A 6,182-nucleotide genomic window follows, 5' to 3' on the forward strand; every position below is an offset into this window, starting at 1 on the left:
GGCATGAAGAGGCTCTGGTAAAAGCCCGGCAAAGGGAGAAGGACCAAAGGCCAAGGAGTCTGAGAAGGAGCAGCCAGGGGAGGGAGGAACCAAAGGTGGGCATGGGGGCCAAGGTGAAGAGGTGAGGACGAGAACGGGGCTGCCGGCCACAAGGGGCAGGATCCTCCCACCAGGCTGCCCGGCTCCGGTACCGCTTCCTCCCCTCACCGGCGGGGCGACCTCGGGCAAGGCACTTAACCTCTGCACCGCCTTCCTCAGCTGTAAGGGGACTGTGAGAAGGGCAGGGGAGCAGAGTGGGTGCGGAGAGTCCGTGTGCACGTGAGCCCACTCCTCAGCACGCCAGAGCACCCCGGAACCTGAGGCCCAACAGTGGGTGCGGATGTCACCCCGGAACCTGAGGCCCAGCCGTGGGTGCGGATGCCTCCTTCAAGGCGTGGCTGCACAGAGCAGGGCAGAGGGAGACTGGCTCAGGAAGACTCACCCTAGAGGCCTCAACATGGAGGAAAAAGAAACTTCAAGGGGCCAGAGGCCAGGCCGATCCCTGCACCCTCCATCCTGCCAACAATCTGACAATCCGCTAATGGGGTCGACCCTAAACCTGTTTCCCGGCCCCTTCTCCTCTCCCCAGCTCCCTGCAAGATGAAAGCCCTTAGGCCCAAACTGAGTGGTTTCTGGACAATGTGGACTCTGGACTCAAGCCAGGCCGAGGGGCCGAAGGGATGAGGAAGGGGGCAGGCTGCCTACCAAGCAGAGGGGACTCTATTCATGAGCATCCCCTGGGAGTGGCTCAAGGCAGACCCCACCCCTGTTAGTCCTCAGCAGCAGGCCAAGGCAGGGCTGGGAATGGCCTTTCCTCGAGTACGCAGGGTGGCTGGAGCGTCTGGTCTGGACCCACCACCCCCGGATGTCCATTCTCCCAGGCCAAGGTGGCTCTGCCTGCTCCGTGCAGCCACCGGCCTTCCTGCCTCCTCCTCTGTGGCAGGAGTTCCTTTGCAGCCCTGGCTCGGTCCTCCACCCAGTTCTGCGGTCTCTGCTCACTGCCAGGGTCTCTCACCTGCCCCAGGATCCAGGCCACATGCTGGCTGAGGGCCCCCACATCGCTAACTCAGGCCTCGACCTCTGGCCTGAACTCCAGTCCCCTCCTGCCTGCCTACCCAGTGTGGGCTGGATGCCGAGCAGGCGTCCCTGACACAGTCTGTCCAGGACAGAAGGATCTGGCTATGCCGCCTATGCCCTGCTCCTTCACAGCCACTGGGTCATGAGCCAAGCCCTCAGAGCCACCCCGACACCTCTCACACCCACAGGCAGCCCCTGGGCTCATCTCCGCTGTCGTTGGCACCCAGAATCTCACTCGCCCCACTTGCCCCCTCCACTACCGCCCCTCCTGCTGTGCAAGTGGTCGGCCCCGCACAGCAAGCAGGCCCCCAGCATGGCCAGGTACAGCCCCCCATTCCCGTCTCTCTGGGAATGAAAGCCTTTACCTGGGTCTACAAGGCCCCACAGGCTTGCGCTCACTCCGCTCTGACCAGGCAGAGGCTTTGGACCGGCCCTGCTCCCTGACATGGAGTGGTCTGCCCCCTCCTCCTCGCAGCACCCTCTCAGAGCCAGGGCAGCCACTCCCACTCCAGCACTGTCCCCACCTGACCTACCAGACATGGGTGGGAGTGGGCAGCTGCTTTCCGTCGCCCCCATTAGCACGCCATCTCCAGGACGCCTGATGTCACCCGCCTTGTGCTTCATGGGCTCCTGGCACCTGCAGCCTGTGGACACACAGTAGGGCTCCTGGTAAATACACGTTAATCGGCCTCTCCCACCGCTGTGGGACTCCTGCACACACTGCCTGGGCCAGCACCCCACCCCCACCCCACTTTCCTGTCCCTCCTCCCACCATCCTCCCACCCTCTGGCCAGCCCAGAGCCAACCACCCTCTCCTCCCTGTGGCTTTGGCACCATCAACACGGGCTGTCTGGACTCTGAGCCCTGACACCAGGCCCCTCCGACCACACTCGGTGTTCGCCATCCACCCAATGCCTGCTGAGGCCTCTGTTTGCCAGCAACCAAGGACATGAAGGATGAGACCTGTCCCTGTGGGGCTGGTGGTGGCCTCCCCACCTGGGCCACGCTAAACCATGGGCTGTTTCCAGACTCCTGGTCTCACACTTCTGCCCTGATCACATTAGAGGATTCAGGGGTGGAGGACTGAAGGCCTAAAGAGCCCACAGGGAGGCAGAGTAAGGATAAGAGGGGAGGGACCAGCAGTTAGCGTAATGGCCATGTCACTGGACTCCCACATAGTCAACCACGGTTCGAGTCCCGGACCCGGTGGCTTAAAACTCACGCTGGGCACAGGTGCATCCGTTCCCAAGATCCCAAGAGGAGAACGGAGGAGAAGGGATTGCAGTGTGGCCATCTCCCCTGGGGGGTTGATTTCTCACTTTCTATCTCTCTGTCTCTCTCTGGCGAGTGCACGTGCCCTATACCAAAAAAATAAAAACTCTCCAAAAAAAAAAAAAAGAGGGTAAGAGGGGAACCCCATGCAAAACCACTCTGGAAGGCCCACGGCTAGCTTCCAGTCCCCAAGGCCGGAGCGGCAGCAGGCCCATTCCCTGGACAGAGCAAGGCACAATCCTGGGGGGCTTTGAGTCGGCTCAACACCTGACGGAGAGTGGGGGTCACCCAGGGAGACAGGGCAAGTACAGACCCCAGCCCACTCACGTCCCCCTCCCTGTCCTCAGGGGCTCACGCCAGTCCACTTGCTGCCAGCTCACATGCTCTGCTACTCAGTGGCAAAGTGGCCTCCTAGGCAGTGTCACATAAAGGTTTGTTTTATTTGAGACTTTTGCTATAGGGCGCCTGCACTCACTAGAGACAGAGAGACAGAAAGTGAGAAATCACCCCCCGTCCTGGGAATGGCCACACCACAACCCCATCTCATCCATTCTCCTCTCAGGATTTGAGGCACGCGACACACATGCCCAGCATGAGTTTCAAGCCACTAGGTCCAGGATTCGAACCACGGTCGACTATGTGGGAGTCCAATGACATAACCATTATGCTAGTCCCCCCATATGAAGTTTTCTTTTTTAAAGAATTACTTTATTTAACTTTATTTTTAATTTGACCAGAGAGGGACAGAGTGACAAAGAGAGGAAAATAAGAAAGCAAACAATCAGGTCCAGGATTCAAACTGCAGTCGGCTATGTGGGAGTCCGGAGCCCCCAACCACCATACCACTGCCAGCCCCCCACATAAAGGTTTTAAAGTGCAGAATGGTCTAATGTGCCCAGGAAAATATGAGCTTTCTGGATGAAAATCGGATTTCTCCCCGTGAGACAGACCCATCCCCTCCTCACTGCCGCATGGCTTCTAGACCATCTCCAGGAAGGAAGAGCCAGTGCCTTTGCAGACCATCCCTCTACTGAGTGTCCCCGAAACTTGCCAGATCAAACACAGGGACGGGACCTTCCACCAGGGGAAGGGGGAGGGTGCAGGGAGTGGCCAGTGGGGAGGTTAGGGGGAGAGGAGAGGGGTCAGAATCTCCTTCTAGAGTGGATTGTGGCCTGTGAGTGCACTAAAACAACTGAGCTGACCAATAGGTTGAGCGAAGGGCACGGACTTAGCAAAACACCCCAGGCACTTTGCTTGTCCAGTTCTCACAAGTCTGTCTGCTCCTAGCTCACCATGTGGAAACAGGCTAGGAGCGATGAAATGATGACCCCAAGGTCAACCTCCTCCCGAAGCAGCTCCAAAGACACATGTGTCACAGTGGTGGTGTGTGTGTGTGTGTGTGGGGTGGGTGAGGTGATGGTTTCCAAAGCAGCCTTTGCTGTGGCCGCCCTGCCCTGTAGGATGGGCTCACCCATGTGAAACATGAACTGTTGCCCAGCAGCTGACACCAAACCCCCAGTAGTCCCTAGAGGCCCAAGCAGCCCTGGGATGTTCCCAACCTTCTGAAACAATCCCTTCTCAGCTTGCTCCTGGGGACTCCTTGGAGGGGAGCCCCACCCCCACCCACATGGGCAGGAGGAAGCTAGGGAGCCAAGGGAAGGCCTATAGGGAGGGAGATACAGCTCCAGGGCTTTCTGGAAAGAGCTAGAACCTTCCAGTTTCCTGCCTCAAGGTCAGACACTGCTTCCTGCTCCCCCTCCTAAGCCTGAGCCACCATGTGCAAGAATTTGCTGAGCACCTGTCTCTCTCAACTCCCCTGAACAGCCTTTGTGGCACTTCGCTGGCCTGGCATCCCTATGTAGGGGGAGTCCCAGACAGAAGCAAATGCCAAGTGGCCTCCAAATCTGGAGACCAAGGAGAGCAGTTCCCACATGGGCTCCCCAGGGAGGGTCAGTATGAACCCTTCTGTAGCTCAAAGACCAGCTGCCCACATTTCAGAAGCAGGGGTTCCTCTGGAGGACCAGCACAAATGAGGCCTGGGGTGCCTGTTCTCATCCACATGGTGTTTGTAGGAGTAAAAGGTGTGGCTATGTCTAACTCGGACACCCAGTTCAAGTGCTTGTCAGCCATGAGTTATCCTGTGGCCCTCAGTGCCCACCCCCGAGCTACTGGCCACATCTGTAAAGCAGGAGTGGCCCTCTCTGCCCCAGGGGCTGTGTGAATTGAATCAGCTCTGCGCACCCTGTACAGGGGAACTCTGCAGAGCGCAGCAGTACATCACAAATGTACTGGCCTAGTGTGGACTTCAGGCACGGCGGGATTCAGCACATGAACGAGGACTCTACAGAACATGTGACACCTTGTGCAGTCACCACCAGTTTCCCCAGAGGACCCGTAACTTTCACTTCTATTAAATCTTTTGCCTTAAACTCTTTTAACACTACAATCTTGCATAGGCTCTTTTCTTGCCCCTTTCTTCTATCCCTTTATATTCTTTGTGATTTCTAGGAAGAGCTTATATCTTTTCATATTGAACGTCTTTTTCCTCAGCCTCTGGTTCAGGAGTTGGAACCATGCACCCATGTGGGACCCAGTTATCTTAACAACCATACCACAAGCTGGCCCTGTATTTGCCTTTTAACTGGGTAGTGTTTACACTTAGTGTGTTTACTGATTTTGATCTATTTCTACCATTTTAGCTAACAAGTCTCACATGCCATACTTTGCCGCTTCCCCAAATGTCATCTTTTTGGCCTTCTAAACCCAGATAGTTTTAGCTCCCTGGCTCCCTTCTGCTTTTTATATTACGAATTATTTTATTATCATTTTTCATGCTATAGGGCATGTGTGCTCAGAGACAGTGAGAAAACGGAACACCAAGTCCACAATTCAGCCATCATGTGGGATTCCAGGACCTTAACCATCACGCCACCTGCTAGCCCACCAGTTCTGCTTTTAAGTTATTCACTGTGGTGCTGTTCAGTGGTCACCACTCTTTAAGATCATATCTGTAGTCACCTAACATGTCTCTCCCCATCTGAGCTGCAAGTGTCCCACTATTCCAGCTCCACTTGGACTCCTCAGGGTTGGTTTTAGATTCATTGCAAGCCCACCAATTTCTGCTGACCACTGTCCTTGGTGGTGGCTTAACTCAAAGTATATCTAGTAATTCTTTCAGTGAGAGGATGTGACTAGTAAAATCGTGTCTAAAAATGCATCTTACAAATACTAGTTTACCGAACAATTATCTCTGTATTTAGGAAGATAACCTTTGGCTATTGTTTCTGAAGTGTCCCTAGCCCAATGATTGCCATTTCGTTGAGAACATTCCTGTAAACTTCCCTCCCAAATATCACTCGCATGCCTGCAAATGTTCTTTGATAACCATGATCCATGTTCTGTAGTTTCAGAGAGGCAGGTCTACATATGGGTGTTTCTGACTGGTTTCTTTTGCAATTCCTGAGTCTGGGGATTCATCAGTGCCGGAAACCAGTCATTCCCTTTCTAAACACTGCACACCCATTCTCCCCATTTTCTTTTTAAAAGAGATTTTTTGCTATAGGGCATTTGTCAGAGAGACGGAAATTGATAAATCACCTCCCAGGGGGGATGGCCACACAGCAATCCCTTCTCCATTGTCTTCTCAGGATCTTGGCATGGACTCACACAGCCAGATTGAGCTTTAAATTGCCTGGTCTGGCACTCAAACCACAGCAGACTACATGGGAGTACAGCAACATAACCGTTACGCCATCTGCTGGCCCTATCCCCATTTTTAAAACCTCCTTTAGAGA

The sequence above is a fragment of the Tupaia chinensis genome, unplaced genomic scaffold (genome assembly GCF_000334495.1).
Source record: "Tupaia chinensis unplaced genomic scaffold, TupChi_1.0 Scaffold000045_1, whole genome shotgun sequence".
In the NCBI taxonomy this organism is placed as follows: domain Eukaryota; kingdom Metazoa; phylum Chordata; class Mammalia; order Scandentia; family Tupaiidae; genus Tupaia; species Tupaia belangeri.